The sequence below is a fragment of the Gymnoscopelus braueri genome, assembly GCF_963280865.1.
Source record: "Gymnoscopelus braueri genome assembly, chromosome: 20".
NCBI lineage: Eukaryota > Metazoa > Chordata > Actinopteri > Myctophiformes > Myctophidae > Gymnoscopelus > Gymnoscopelus braueri.
Window position 1 is genome coordinate 45,871,917 of NC_137622.1, and position 16,531 is coordinate 45,888,447.

General features: G+C 44.0%; 1 protein-coding gene and 1 long non-coding RNA gene across 2 annotated transcripts in view; one reads left to right on the forward strand and one right to left on the reverse strand.

Annotated features, from left to right (window-relative positions):
* The window catches only part of LOC308075752 (uncharacterized protein), a 183,717-nt gene that overhangs the window by 28,838 nt on the left and 138,348 nt on the right, over window positions 1-16,531 (forward strand). The gene's annotated exons all lie outside the window — the stretch shown is intronic.
* On the reverse strand, window positions 2,190-4,604 carry LOC308076255. The gene is made up of 3 exons (XR_013932273.1): window positions 4,471-4,604; window positions 2,700-2,836; window positions 2,190-2,413 (listed from the first exon to the last, which is right to left on the reverse strand). It is a non-coding gene; the product is annotated as an uncharacterized lncRNA (long non-coding RNA).

The following is a 16,531-nucleotide window of genomic DNA, read 5'->3' on the forward strand; positions in this document are numbered from 1 at the left end:
ATTTCTATTTCAAAGACCCATCAGTCCTCTGCAGAGATGAGAAAAGTACTGACATTCTGTACTCGAGTAGAAGTACAATTACTACTTTGGTAAAAGTAGAAGTACACATTCAAATAATTACTCAAGTAAAAGTAAAAAAGTACAGGCTCTGAAATGTACTTTAAGAGTAAAGGTAAAAAGTATTTTTACCGGATGTGCAAAGCCAACTGTAACCTCAAAAACACTTAATGTTTAGTAATTAAACTATTGTCTCCTAAAGGAGATGCAGTAAAGTGACGTATGGCTCTGCATTCTAGTCATAGAGAAACTTACTTCAAGCAGATAAAAGTGAACACTGCACAGTGAAGCTCAAACGTTCAACTTAACTCTTTCAGTGCCAATGAAATAAAAAAAATATTGCGAACTTTGCCAACTTTTTTCTTTCTTTTTTTTCAAAGAGTGCTTAGGAAGCGAGATACAGCCTTTTTCAGTTATAGGTTAAACAAAGAGTGGATGGAGCTGCAAATCTTCAAATAATGATGTCTTGGGTTCTGAAATGTTTTTTTTACTCTGGATTTCTGGCACTGAGGGTTGCTGTGATAGGAGAAGGATATCAAACGGAACACAACCACCCTAAAGACTAATCATTGTGTATATTCCGGCACTATACCTGCACCCAGTGATCTTGGTACATAGAAATTGATCTATTGAAGATTCTGACTTTCAAATGTACATATTTCTTGTTTTGATTGTATTGCTGTATTGTTGTATTGTGCTTTCTGCTTTGGCAATGTAAACGTATGTTTTCTCATGCCAAAAAAGCCCTTTGAATTTAATTGTATAACCCTAAAACTCGGGATAACTCGGGGCCTGGCACTGAGAGAGTTAAGTACATGAACAAAAACATACTTCATGTGTAGTAAACTCCTCTCCTAAAAGGAGATACAGTAAATAATAAAGTGCATTCTGTAAACAATAATAAAGTGCATTTTAAACGTTACCCCATCACCTTCCTTCCTCTTATTTTCCACCCATCTTCTCCTTTCCAATCCCTGTCCACCTCCTGTTTCTTCTGCCTATCTTCTCCTCTGCTCATCCATTTATCACCTTCAGGTTCTCTCCATCTCCACCAGCCCTTCTGCACCGTGCATCTCAACACTAACCAGTGATCAGTTTATTATTACAATGATTACTACAAACTTAGAGACTCATAAAGTTGAGTTTGAGTCCTTCTGAGAACTACAGCTTCCTGTTAACTTCAGGGTCCATTTCAAGGTCCTGGTGAGTCACCTATAGAGCTCTGCATGGTCAGGCGGGCACCAGAACACCTAACCGACCTGGTCCCACGTTATGTACCAGGGAGGGCCCTAAGGTCTGCTGAACAGGGTCTGGTAACAGTTCACACACTAATCTAAGAACTAAAGGAGACAGAGCCTTTCAGGCTGTAGCTCCCAGGCTTTAGAACGCTCTTCCACATGTCTGGAGAACTACAGCCTCTGTGGACATGTTTAAGAACAACCTTAAAACGCTGCCATTTCAACAAGCTTTTACACATGTTACATGATGTTATTTACATGTTTGTTTTATTTGCTGTCCTGATTGAGATGAATTGTACAGCTTCTTCTGTTCTACCTGCTTTAATACCTTGTTTTGTTTTTAATCTCTCTGTATGTGAAGCACTTTGTGAGTCCTCTCTGTGAGAAGTGCTATATAAATAAAATGTACTTACTTACAGTATCACATAACACAATGAGGTTACTCTAGAGCCATTCTAGCTGCTCAATTAAATAATGAAGTATTTAGACACTTTCTGAACACACACACACACACACACACACACACACACACACACACACACACACACACACACACACACACACACACACACACACACACACACACACACACACACACACACACACACACACACACACACACACACACACACACACACGGTTCTCACAGTTCTTTGACCTTTTCGGGCAGAAAATCAGTCCTGTGGTGTTAAGAAGCCTCTCACAGGCAGCTGAGGCAGGCTGAGGCAGGTAGTGGTGTTTTCACTATGAATTGAGTACATGGACCCCATTAGAAACAAGCCATTAGGCTTTCATGGGCTTTTCATTCCCATTTAGTTGACCTTGTATTTAAACTGTACTTTCATGGGCTTTTTTTCTGCATAAATAAAGTATTCGATCAATCAATCAATCAATGAATCCAGTGTGTTGAGCTTGAGGAACGGGTGTCACACTGATGTAAAGACTAGAGGACGTTCATGGTATCATCTGGACCGGTCAGGTAGGACTGCAGCTGCTTGTGTTTTCATGTGCATTATTTACCCTGCTTGATGGTGGAGAAGAAGTCATCCTCATCTGAAGACTGGGACCTGAATGCACCGTGGGTTGATCCTTCAGATGGCTTTGGATGTAGTCGAGGCCTATGGAATAATAAAACCACAAAACCAAAGGATTTAAGCTTTTCCCCAATAAACACTGTTTTAATACCTAGATAAAAACAATACATCATGGAATTAGACATTTTAATGCTAAAATGTTTTGCTAAATGACTTTTCATACACATGAGGATTAGTAAAGGTTGTCATTTAGTTTTCACAAGTAAACATGACTTACATTGACAGAAACAATATCTCAGTACATTATGGACACTTCAAATGACAAAATGTCCTCATCATCAATAAAGTAAAGAGCATCAGCAGCATTTACCATGTTATAGGATGTCTTCATCACGTGTCCAGCAGGTCCTGAACCTCTGGATCACCAAGCATCCAAAACACCTTTCCAGTCCTGCCTGAAGAGCATCTACCAAAGACCCACAGTATGCAGAGCTGCTGGAGCTTAGCCTTGATTGATTGATTGAATATTTTATTAGACATAAATACAAACATCACAGTACAGTCAAACACTTAGTCTAAAAGGAGAACACAACTTGTTTCCATTGAGGTCCTATATATTGAGAGAGAGATGAAGCAGGGACCCCCTCGCTGAGAGAGATGAAGCAGGGACCCCCTCGCTGAGAGAGAGATGAAGCAGGGACCCCCTCGCTGAGAGAGAGATGAAGCAGGGACCCCCTCGCTGAGAGAGAGATGAAGCAGGGACCCCCTCGCTGAGAGAGAGATGAAGCAGGGACCCCCACCACTACATTGCATACAATTTCGTTGCAGAGTAAAAATGTTCATAGATTTCATACAATCATCAGTGTGTAAATTCAGTTTTTTTCTTCATTTCAGCCCCCCCCCCACACACACACACACACACACACACACACACACACACACACACACACACACACACACACACACACACACACACACACACACCTCTTTGCCAAAAACAGCCGTTGTGAGCTTGTAGATCTGCTATTTGGGTTAATGTTCCCTTCAGAATAGGGATGCTAGGGTTCAAGTGGTTAATGTAACAAAAAAAAAACTAAATCCTATCACACAAAGATTTGGCGGACCCCCTGTAGTAGCTCTGAGGACCCACTAGGGGTCCCGGACCCCCTGTTGACGACCCCTGAGCTACAGCATGGCAAACAGACTGGTACACTGATACAGCATGGAATACTAAGCTAACGTAACCTTAATGATGTGTGGATGATCCTCTGATTCATCCTGCGTCGCGTTTTTGATTGATTGATTGATTGATTGATTGATTGAATACTTTATTAGAAGTTATCAGAAAAAAGCACATGAAGGTACAGTTCAATACAAGGTCAGCTATAGCGGTGGTGGAAAGTAACGAAGTACATGTACTTGAGTTATGTACTTAAGTACAATTTTGAGGTATTTGTACTTTACTTGAGTATTTCCAATACTTTTACATCTATACTCCACTACATCTCAGAGGCAAATGTTGTACTTTTACTTCACTACAATTATTTGAAAACTTTAGTTACGAGTTACTTGAATTATTACAACACATATACATTAACCACTTCAGTATTTAAACTTTGTCTATTTTCAAGAGATTTTTATACATTTTAGAGACATGATAACTTGTGAAACTGCATAATAGAGTACTTTTACTTTTGGTACTTTAAGTATATTTTGATGCCAATACTTTTGTACTTTTACTCAATTACATTTTGATTACAGACTTTTACTTGTATGTATTTCTACATTGCAGTATTGATACTTTTAATTAAGTAAAACATTTCAGTACTTTTTCCACCACTATGGCTAATAGGAATTAAAAAAGCCAAGAAAGCCATTGGCTTGTCATCATAGAGTACAGAAGTCATGACGTCACTGGCTCATCCTCTGGGTCGTGGAAGTCATTTCTCTAGAGAGAATAACATCGGGTCTTCAAATCGTCTCATATATGAATTATGATCCATAAATAAACAAAGTGTCTCGGCGCTGTTGTCGATGAGGCTTTGTATTGTTTATGATAGTCAGTCACTCATATTTCATACAGTCTGTTTATGGAGAAAATTTAACTTATTTTTTCTGAAGTAACATGAATGTTTTCTCACCGTCAGTTGATGCTTCATATCCATAAGAGTCAAACCTCCGGGTTATTAGTTTATTTATGGAACACACTTCTTGTTATTACATTATAACACGTCTATGGGGATTCAGAACGGAGAACCGAGACCCAGTAGGATGCGTCACATAGGTTTAGGGAAATAAAGACCCACCATCTCCAGTTTACTTCCTGTTTCTGTGTGAAGTGGGCGGGACGCCTTTTTAACAGACCGGAAGCATGTTGGAGTATTCATTCTAAAGCTAATGGGAGAGTGAACGTGAACACAGCTTCTGAACCATTCTTTATTATTATTATTATTATTATTATTATTATTATTATTATTATTATTATTACAGCTTCTGAACCATTCTTTATTATTATTATTATTATTATTATTATTATTATTATTATTATTATTATTATTATTATTATTATTATTATTATTATAGCTTCTAAACCATTCTATTAGCCTGGTATCCAGCCTGCTTCGCTACGTTCGGCTGACTTTTTTTTCTCTCTAAAAAAAGTCAGCCGAACGTAGCGAAGCAGGCTGGATACCAGGCTACCATTCTATAGCTCCATGGTCACTGAACTAAATATTGGACCAGATCGTCACAAGACACATAATATGTACAACATTTTTCACACTAAAATGTATTTTTTCAGAGAGACTGAATCAGGAGAAAATCTACTTTATTATCGACATGTCTCTGTCCCAGCAACACACTCTCGCGGGATCTAGCGCCAGTAAACAGAGAAACATTGGACGTTCGCGAGATTTGCCGTCAGACGCCAGCGCCCACTAGGAGACCATGTGTAGGGTTTATGTACCATGTCGCCTCTAGTGGCTCCAGTCGGGATGGTGGATCTTCATAAATTAACAATCTTTGGTGGTGGTCTGTGTTTCCGGGTTTACAGCCAATGACATTTCACAACATTGACAGAGAGCCAATCACAAGCTGGGATGTAGGGGACCGCGAGTAATGCTTCATACGATTGGCGGAGCCTGGAACCAGCTATTCTGGTCTAAAAAGATATATATTAATATTATTTTAAATCATTTTCATGCATTAAAATTACAGTAACGAGCCTGTTTTGAAAAGGTACGGAGTAGAAAATACAGATACTTGTGTTAAAATGTAACGAGTAAATACAATGAACACATTAAGTCAAAAATAAAGTACATTCCATTGTTTTTATGTACATTAGAGTGTCCTACTAATGTGTGAGGGGGCCATGAATTTTCCATAACTTTTTTCATTTATTTTTAATATTTTTTTTAAATGTGTCCCCGGCCCGAGAGTGAAGTATCCCTTTAACTGTAAATATCTATAAAAGTCCTGCCTAGCCAATCCATATGCCTGACATACATTTTCAAACTGTCAATATCCCCATTTTAACTATTATTGTTTTGTTTTTGTTTTTTTCAAATGTAACCTTATATATTATAAAGTTAAAGTGGTTAAACTGATTTAGATTCTACTTGTATGTTAGCATGTTTAGCTGGGGACCCCCTGGAACCCCCTAAAGGACTCTCAGAGTAACAGACCTGTATTGTTCCCTTTGGACCACCTTCAAGGACCCCCAGGTCCCTCAACCCACTTTGAGGACCACAGCATTAGTATTATACATTTAGCTCTGTTTCTGCTCATATTTGTATCACCATGGCAACAATAGAATTTTGACAAAAATGTCCACCATGAACTCTGCCTGTAATTCAACCTTTCTGGAAGGAAGTAGCAACACTTATTTAAAACATTCTGGGTTATATACATTTGCATCCTTGTATCTTTGGGACAAATCCCAGATGGACTGAGTCAGGATGATTCATAACTGTTTAAGATCCTACTGGAAACTATCACTAAGAACTGGTTGCAGAAAAACTGTGCTACTAGGGGCCTATTTTATAGAATCAGGATCAATTCAAACAAACAGCTGTGAGGACAGTTTGTTGTCATGACAACAACAGTCCAATAAACTACTAACTGATGACAATAATAATAAACAGACTCTCATAGATTCATGTAAGTATTCATTATTTCAATCATGTGTAATAATATAATAATTCTTACCAGGACAGATCATAATGTACATTTATTTTATTAATGTTGTATTTTGAAACAGTCTGAAGATGGAAGAGAGAAAGCTGCTCCTTGTAGGCTGCAGTTGCTCCATATTACCAGCAGGTGTCATCAGGAAACCATTTCATAGACTGATAGACTTTTAGACAACTTAAAATGAACCTTGATGACCTTAATAGTGTGTGTGCTTGTGTGCTTGCGTGCTCGCGTGCATGTGCGTGTGTGTGCGCGCGTGTCAGGGCCGTGAGAACACTGAAGGGGCAGGTGCTCACAAAACTCCACGATTTTTGGGGTGGTCTTTTAGTGGGCGTCCCTCGGCCTCATGCCATTTCACACCAGAAATGTAGTATGTTGGATGTCTTATGTTAATGGAGCAAGATGTTCCACAATAACTTGTCATTACTGCCATTACTCTCTCCTCTGCCTCCTGCATTGGATACAGGATAGGTGGGCACTATAGGGACATCTGGGCACCTCCATGTAAAATTGGCTATTTTGTCCCAACTTAGAAAATATATATATTTGAAAAATTGTCTTAAGTAATGTATGGACAGAGACAGGTTTTTCTTCACCTTAAAGGTCTATCTGGCAGCCATTTCGGCATTGGTGGAGATGCGGTGGGTCAACACCGCCTAGTATGTCGGTTCATGAAAGGGGCAAGACGTCTCTTGCCAGTATCCGAGTCCCTGGTGCCATCCTGGGACCTGGGTCTGGTGCTGGACGCCCTGTCTAAGGCACCCTTTGAGCCACTGCTCCAGATTAGCATGAAGCATCTGGCGCTCGAAAACTGCGTTGCTGATGGCCTTAATGTCCACTAAGAGTATCAGTGATCTTCACGCTCTGTCAACACATGACGTGTACATGCAGTTTAGTGATGGCGACGGACAGGTGGTGGTTAGACTGTGGACTTGGTGGCGTTCATCCGCCTCTTTCTTATCACAGGAGGATAAGAGACTGCACTGTCTCTGCCCAGTGAGGGCATTGAAAGTGTATGTAGACAGATCAAAGACTTCCAGGAAGTCAGATCAGTTGTTTGTGGCATGGGCACAGCGCGTACGTGGTAAACCTGTCTCGAAACAGACGCCGTCCCACTGGGTTGTGCAGGCCTTTCATTTGGCCTACTCCAGTAGTGGCACGTTGCCCCCAGTAGGTCTGAGGGCACACTCCACGAGGGAAATGGCAGCATCTTGGGCTCTGTTTAGAGGCGTCTCTATTCAGGACATCTGTGATGCAGCCAATTGGGCTTCGCCCTTAACCTTTGCCAGGTTTTACAGCTTGGACGTAACTGCGCCCCAGTGGCGCATATGGCCCTAAGTATCACTTCCAGGCATTAACATACCTTGGGCTGGTAATTCGAAACTTCCATCCATCCATCCATCCATCTTCAACCGCTTATCCGGAGTCGGGTCGCGGGGGCAACAGTTCCAGCAGAGAGCTCCAGACTTTCCTCTCCTGAGCAACATTAGTAACTTCCTCCTGGGGGATCCCGAGGCGTTCCCAGGCCAGTGTGGAGATGTTATCCGCCCATCTGGTCCTTGGTCTGCCCCGGGGTCTCCTCCCAGTGGGACGTGCAGCGAGGACCTCCCTAGGGAGACGCTTGGGAGGCATCCGTACTAGATGCCCGAACCACCTAAGCTGGCTCCTTTCCAAGCGAAGGAGCAGCGACTCTACTGCGAGTCTCTCCCGGGTGACCGAACTTCTCACCCTATCTCTAAGGGAGATGCCAGCCACCCGTCTGAGAAAACTCATTTCGGCCGCTTGTACCCGCGACCTTATTCTTTCGGTCATGACCCACACCATAGGTGAGAGTAGGAACGAAGATTGCTCGGAAGACCGAGAGCTTTGCCTTCTGGCTCAGCTCTCTTTTCGTCACCACAGTGCGGTACAGCGACTGCAACACCGCTCCTGCTGCTCTGATTCTCCGGCTGATCTCCTGCTCCGTCCTCCCCTCACTCGTGAACAAGACCGCAAGATACTTAAACTCCTTCACCTGGGGCAAAGCCTCATTCCCTACCCGGACTACACAATCCACCGGTTTCCTGCTGAGAAACATGGCCTCAGATTTGGAGATGCCAATTTTCATCCCAGCCGACGCACACTCGACTGCGAACCGATCCAGTGAGAGCTGAAGGTCCCGGACCGATGGTGCCATCAGGACCACATCATCCGCAAAAAGCAGTGACGCAACCCTTAGCTCACCGAACCGTATACCCTCTCCACCACGACTTCGCCTTGAGATCCTGTCCATGAATATCACAAACAGGATAGGCGCAGCCCTGTCGGAGACCAACCCCCACAGGAAAAGAATCCGACTTACTGCCGAGCACAGGGACACAGCTCTCGCTTTGATAGGCCTCCTTCTTCAGTCGGACGGCTTCCCTGACCACCGCTGTCCACCAGGGTGTTCGAGGTTACCGCCCCTTGAGAGACCTTCTGACCACAGCTCACAGCCGCAGCTTTAGCAATAGAGGCTTTGAACATTGCCCATTCCTGTTCAATGCCCCCAAACTCCACAGGGATGCCAGAGAAGTCCCGCCGGAGGTGGGAGTTAAATTCCTTCCGGACAGAGGTCTCCTCCAAACGTTCCCAGTTCACCCGCACTACACGCTTGGGTTTGCCAGGTCTGTCCAGAGGCTTCCCCCGCCATCTGAACCAACTCACCACCAGATGGTGATCAGTTGACAGTTCCGCCTCTCTCTTCACCCGAGTGTCCAGAACATACAGCCTCAGATCAGCTGATACGATTACAAAATCGATCATTGATCTTTGGCCTAGGGTACTCTGGTACCAAGTAAATTTATGAGTATCCTTATGTTTGAACATGGTGTTTGTTATTGTCAGTCCATGACTAGCACAGAAGTCCAATAACAAGCCACCACTCAGGTTCAGATCAGGGAGACCTCCCAATCACGCCAGTCCAAGTATCCCCGTCATTGCCCACGTGTGCGTTGAAGTCCCCCAGCAAGACTATGGAATCCCCCACCGGAGCCCCATGCAGGACCCCATGCAGGGTATCCAAAAAGGCCGAATACTCTGAGCTCTTGTTTGGCGCGTACGCACAGACAACAGTCAGAGTTTTCCCCCCACCAACCCTTAGGCGGAGGGAGGCGACTCTCTTGTCCACCGGGGTGAACCCCAACGTGATGGCACTCAACCGGGGGCTTGTGAGTATCCCCACACCCGCCTGAGACCTCACACCCTGAGCAACTCAAGAAAAACAAGGTCCACCCCTTGTCCAGGAGTTTGGTTCCAGAGTCCTTGCTATGTGTGGAGGCAAGCCCCACCAGGTCTAACCGGTAGCGCTCTGCCTCCCGCACCAGCTCAGGCTCCTTCCCCACCAGCGTAGTTACGTTCCACGTCCCAAAAAGACCCCCTTCTTGTTCAAGGCAGACGAGAAGAGGAATGTCTTATTCTGAAGTGATGATTTGGATACGCCCCCTGACTATATAGGATGGAGGGTGGGACCTCCGGTCAGGAAGGCGAATCAAAGTCCAGCCAATGGAAATTGTCTGGAAGTGTATTAAAAATGCTTCTGTGTTCACGCCTAGAGGGCATGGTGATGACACGTGCGTTCAGGTGTGCATAATACAAAAAATGTCATGGTACACCTGGTCAACTCAGACGGCTCAAACACTGGTTGAAAACCCTCTATAATGTACTGCATTGTAGTACACTGATATAGGCTACTGATAGACTGATATACTGATAGACTGATGTGACGTGATTTACATTATGACACCATGCATTTTCTTGGTGTGTGTGTAAACGATGAATTGGGGGAAGGAGGAGAAATAGTTCCTATTTCATCTTGTTTACTTTTTAGCATCAGAAACACATTCAATTTCATAAGAAAAAAATTAACATTACCTGTGACAGATGTGTTGTAACAGCTGCTCCAGATCAGCAACATGTAGAAATAAATACACATCCATGATTTTACTGTTAAAACACTGACTTTTAAAGATAAATGTGAGACGGAGTGAAGCTCCATGTTTTGCTGCTCCAGTTAAACGTCCTCTCCACCAACACCATGCAGAGCCACTGATAACGGCTTCACCACAACACTGGAAACACGCCAACAGAAACCTAAAGAGGAAACTCTGCTACGTCTGCAAGGGAAACACTTCTGAACTCTAATATTTACACATCATGCAGGCTAAGCCTAAAGCTTTTCAATTATCATACTCAATTCATTGTCTATGAATTGAGTACAAAGGAAATCTAAAATCCTCTTAGCTGACCTTGTATTGAACTGTACTTTATGTGCTTTTATTTGCAAACTGCTAATAAAGTATTCAATCAATCAATCCTAATTTATGCTCCGTCACACGACGGTGTCGCACACTGAGAATATCAGATCTACAAGCTCTGTGTTGCATCGTGTTGTGAGATTAGTTCTGCTATTCTGGGTGTGCAACACTGTCGTGTGATGAAGTTCTGTATGAATAGATCATATTCACACGGCAGCCATTTTGCTTTGAAGAAACGGAGTGGCATGTCTTTAACTTGCAAAATGTCCGCCATGTGAATATGCTCAACCCTCCTTGGTTCCAACACGGGTCACACTGACGTGTTGTCAGCTTGTTTTCAGCACGTGACTCTCATATGAGGAAGAGTAAAATAGGCTTTAGTTTGTAGAAGCATTATATATAGGTTAGTGGATGTGAGGTGCTGTCAATGCACTGAATGGGACGTTATCTTATAATAGTCCAGCAGCTTAGTGACACAATTGTTCACTTTGTGATAAAAGCGCCACATTTTGCACAAAGTTTCTTCTGAAAAAAAAACTTTTTCCCAAAAGCCCCTTAGCCACGCAAAAAAATACAATTTCCAGTTTCCAAAATGGCTGCCGGCGAAAGACATTTTATGTGGTTTTTGACCTATTGTGATTTGATAATCCAATGTTGATTATTTTGGCATCAGAATATAGTTTTGACTCCCCCCCGACCCCTCCCTCTGTTAGCCACTGAAAAAAAAAACGCAATATCGCTGCCTTTTTCCAAAATAGCTGCCAGCGAAAGACATTGTATATGTTTTTTGACCTGGATTGTGATTGGATAATCACATCCTGGGCACTGAATATCTGTGTGACAGGCCTTAATCAACACAGATTTGTTCTTTTGCTCAACTGCATGTAGGGCATGCAGGAAGATTCTGGTATCAGCCTCTTAGTGGTTGCAACCACCAATATGGCCAATATGGCCGCCATTTTCCAAAATGGCTGCCGGCGAAAGACATTTTATGTGTTTTTTGACTGGATTGTGATTGGATAATCCAATGTTGATTATTTTGGCATCAGAATATAGCTTTGACTCCCCCCCGCCCCTCCCCTGTTAGCCACGGGAATACAACTATATGGCTGCCATTTTACAAAATGGCTGCCGGCGAAAGACATTTTGGATTGTGATTGGATTATCCAATTTTGATTATTTTGGCATCAAAATATAGTTTTAACCCCCCCCCCCCCCCCTTACCCAATTAGCTACATAAAACACCGGCGAAAGCCCCATCTGCACTGATGCGATGGATGGTATCTAGACCAGAGATTAGTCATTGGTTTCTCAATATGAGTCTGCATCTCAGGTCAAAGTAGCCAGTGAAGATGTCAGACACCATGAGCAGTCTTATCAGTCTCAGAAATCCTTCAGAGACAAGGTCCAGAAGTTGCTCTGTGTGATGATCCCTTTTCAGGAGGAGTCCAAAGACCTTCTCACGTTAGACACAAAAACCATTGCACATCCTAGTGCTGCAGAGCTCATTACAGCTCATCTTGACAAAGGTAAGGTTGCCTTCAGAGACTTTCAAAAGTCTGGGTGATGAGTCTTCCTTCTACAAACCAATAAAGAAGAACAAGGTTAGCTTATTTCGCCAAGAGGCAGAATCACGTACAGGTGACAAGAACGTTCTAAAAGACGACTGTCGCCTCTTCTCACAGCTCTTCATATCCTGTCAATCATGTGAATGTGATCTTCTTGTGATCGTCTTTCCCTGCAGCACTGAGTGACAACGGAAAACTCCACAGTGGTCAGGGGCCATCAGGAAGGCGAAAAAGGCCTACACTGCAAAGATGCAAGACCAATACAGCAGTGGCGACATCAGGGGCATGTGGCAGGCGGTACACACCTTGACGGACGACAAAGAAAAAAACAGAAGTGAAGTGAACCCGCCTGCCTCCCTCCCCAACGAACTGAACACCTACTACTACTACTTCGAGACCAGCTCCAACCACGGCAGCCAAGTGGGCCATCAGCAGCACCAGCACAGGAGAACCCTCTAACCATCTCGGAAGGCGACGTGCGCACAGCCTTCACACGGGTCAACATCCAGAAGGCGGCGGTACCTGAGGGGATTCCAGGCCGGGTCCTTAAAGCATGTGCAGACCAGCTGGCGGGTGTCTTCGCTGACATCTTTAACCTCTCCTTCTCCCAGGCTGTGGTCCATGCAGGGTTCAAAATGTCAACCATTGTGCCCATTCCCAAAAAGGCCCAAGTGACATGCCTGAATGACTGGAGACCTGTCGCTCTCACCCCGATAGTCAGCAAATGCTTTGAGAAGCTGGTGGGGGAATACATCTGCTCCACGCTACCTGCCTCGCTGGACCCGTGGCAGTTTGCATACCGCAAAAACAGATCCACCGATGACGCTATTGCCATGGCTCTCCACACCGTCCTCTCGCACATGGACAACAAGCTGCTGAAGGACAGATATGTACGTATGCTGTTCGTGGACTACAGCTCAGCATTCAACACCATATGTCCCAGCAAAACTTGACACAAAGCTCAGAGACCTAGGGCTACACCCAAGCATGTGCGACTGGATACAAGACTTCTGGTCCAACCGCCATCAGGTGGTGAGAATGGGCAGCATCACATCTGACCCCCTGACCCTCAACACTGGAGCAACCCAGGGATGTGTGCTCAGCCCTCTCCTCTACTCCCTGTACACGTATGACTGCACAGCCACTCATGACTAAAACATCATCATAAAGTACGCAGACGACACAACAGTGATAGGTCGAATCGTCAACAACGACGAGTCTGACTATAGAGAGGAGATCAACTCACTGGCACTCAGGTGCCGGGAGAACAACCTCGACCCTTAACGTCAACAAGACCAAGGAGGCGATAGTGGACTTCAGGAGGCCGCGGAGAGATCATGTGCCCATCCTCATCAATGGTGCTGCAGTGGAAAGGGTCAGCGAGTTCAAGTTCCTCGGAGTACACATCGAGGAGGACCTCAAATGGGAGACACACACCACACACGTGAGGAAAAAGGCTCAGCAGCGACTGTACTGGCTCTGCTGCCTGAAGAAGTTGGAGGCGTACTATCAGGCTATGTTACGGCCTGGTATGAGAACTCAACTGCCCGAGTAAAGATAAGATAAGTAGTACGATCGGCAGAGCGCATAATGGGAGGCTCCAGGAACTGTACAAAAAGCGATGTGTAGTCAAAGCCCAGCGCATTATCAAGGACAAACGCCACACAAGTCACAAACTGTTCAAACCCCTACAACGACCGCGGACGGGCAAGGGGGCCTACCGCAGTATCAAGAGCAGCACTACCAGGTTCTGGAGCAGCTTTCATCTGGCTGCCGTCAGACTGCTGAACAAGGCGGTGCTGTCAGGCTGGTCTCAGACCTTTGCTCTTCCTTGAACCTACCTGTGGATTATACCAGATTATACCATTATACCAGGGACATACCAGGGATTATACCAGGGACAAATGAGCGACCCGGGCAGAACAGTAGGACCCAATAGCAAGGAGCCAGAAACCAGACTTCTTGGAAAATAACACTTTACTTATGAGAGGCAGTAGAAACGAGGTACTCCTCTCACAGAGGGCAATAAACAGTAAACTGGAAATAATGTAACACAGGGAGTAATACAGGCAGCAAACACTCGAACCTCACGACAACGTGGCATCAATATTATAATCAGGGCCAACACCCGGAGTCCACTTAAGAAGGAATGTCATTAAGGCAACAGCAAACAGCTGGGCACACGGGTGGGTTCAGTCTCTCCATCAACGGGGGAGGGGAGCGAGCCAAGCTGGTGGAGAGAAGTGGGACCTACTTGTGGATTATACCAGTGGCAGTCTACTTTATGTGGATTATGCGGTCGGCACGCGCTGACATTTTGCACCTTAATCCATGCACAACGCACTGATTTATGTCTTTTATTGTGTTTTTTTCTCGCACCTTACAGTAACTAACGTCCATAAGTATATCATGCACAGTATAAATCTGCTGCTATGCTCACACACCTTTTTATCTTATCTCAGGTACTTGTTGCGAACGCGGAAGTCCGACCAAGTGGAGCTTACTATGTAACTCTGCCTGGGTTGTGTGTGTGCGTCTCTGTGTTCACGCTCTCATTGGCTGCATGCACCCATGTGACTCACGCTCTCATTGCCTGCCTGCCCCTGGGTGACATGACTCACATGCGTGCACTGCCTGTAAGCAGCCACCCGAGTGCGCCAGAGTGCAGGAATTTAGACAATGCTCTGACACACACACACACACACACACACACACACACACACACACACACACACACACACACACTGTCAATGTTCTCTCTCCATCACGGTGAAATAACACGGATTACAAGTCCGTAAATACACAATATTTTCGAGCTGCGTTCGCTTCCAGCGTTCGCGCGTCTTACTTGTGTATATGTGGATACTTGTTTTTTTAGTTTTTTTCTCTTGTTTCCCCCTTGCCCCCCCCCCCCCACCTCTTCTTCTTGCTAATCTTTTTTTTCTATGGAAATAACGATACAATGGGAACTATGCACGAAAACGAATTTCACCCACTTTTTTACTTCTGTAAACCTGTGATGTGACAATAAAGCTGATTGATTCCCCACGGAGTCTATCTGTCATCTAACCTATACCAGCGATGTGCTCTCACAGTAACATGAGAAAGTGAAAGTAGCAGAGAGGAGTGATGATTGGTTAACAAAGGGTAACATTTCTGGGTAAGCCAATCAGAGACAGAGTTGGGCGGGTCTTGCCTTGGAAACACGCATGCACACGCACGCACGCACGCGCGCGCACACACACACACACACACACACACACACACACACACACACACACAATGGCAAATAAGTCTCAGCAGCAGCTTCAGTTTGCAGATTGGATATATATCTATTATTTTGAATTTGTGGAGATAAACGATGCTAAAAATATTGTGGTCAAATGTAAACTGTGTGAAGTGCAGAAAACATTGTTCACATCAAGTAACAGCAATGCTAATCTCCTGAAGCACCTAAGAAAAGTATATGATGGGGTTATAAAACTAGACCCCATCGTCTCTACCACCGCAGTGACCCAGATGAAGCTACTCCATCTGAACAGCTAAATATATTATATTACTATATATATATTATATTATACAGCATGTCACCCAGACTCAACTAAACAGTGTCAAACAATTGATTGCCAGGTATGCTGTTGAGGACATGCTTCCCATCACAACGGTTGAGTCTGCATGTTGCCTTCAGAGAACTAGTCAGCAAAATACCAGTGAAATCAGTGAAAGCAGTGAAAGCAGGGCCACGGTGCAGAAAGACATTTATTACCAACCTGGACTTTGAATTTGCTAAAATGGAAGATGAGAATATCTCTACCACTGCAGGGATGGTAGAGAAATACTTTTATTTTAATTTGTATTATTATTATTTTTAAAGTAAAGTAAATGAACTAGTTACTAGTTACTTTTATAATTTAGTAACTAGTAAAGTAACTAGTTACTTTTTTGAGAGCAGTAACTATAACTTTAAGTTAGTTTTTAAAAGTAACTTTTACTGCCCAACACTGACTGATGGCACAGAATGGTAGACCAGGGGCGAGTTCATCAAAAGGTGAATTAGAGCTAAAGCCTGGCTTTACCACCTATCCTGGCTTAATTTAGCCAGGATTAGAGCTGAGTCGGTTCCTCAAAAGGTGAATTATCTTGAAGATTAGTTTAGCCAGTTCACCCTG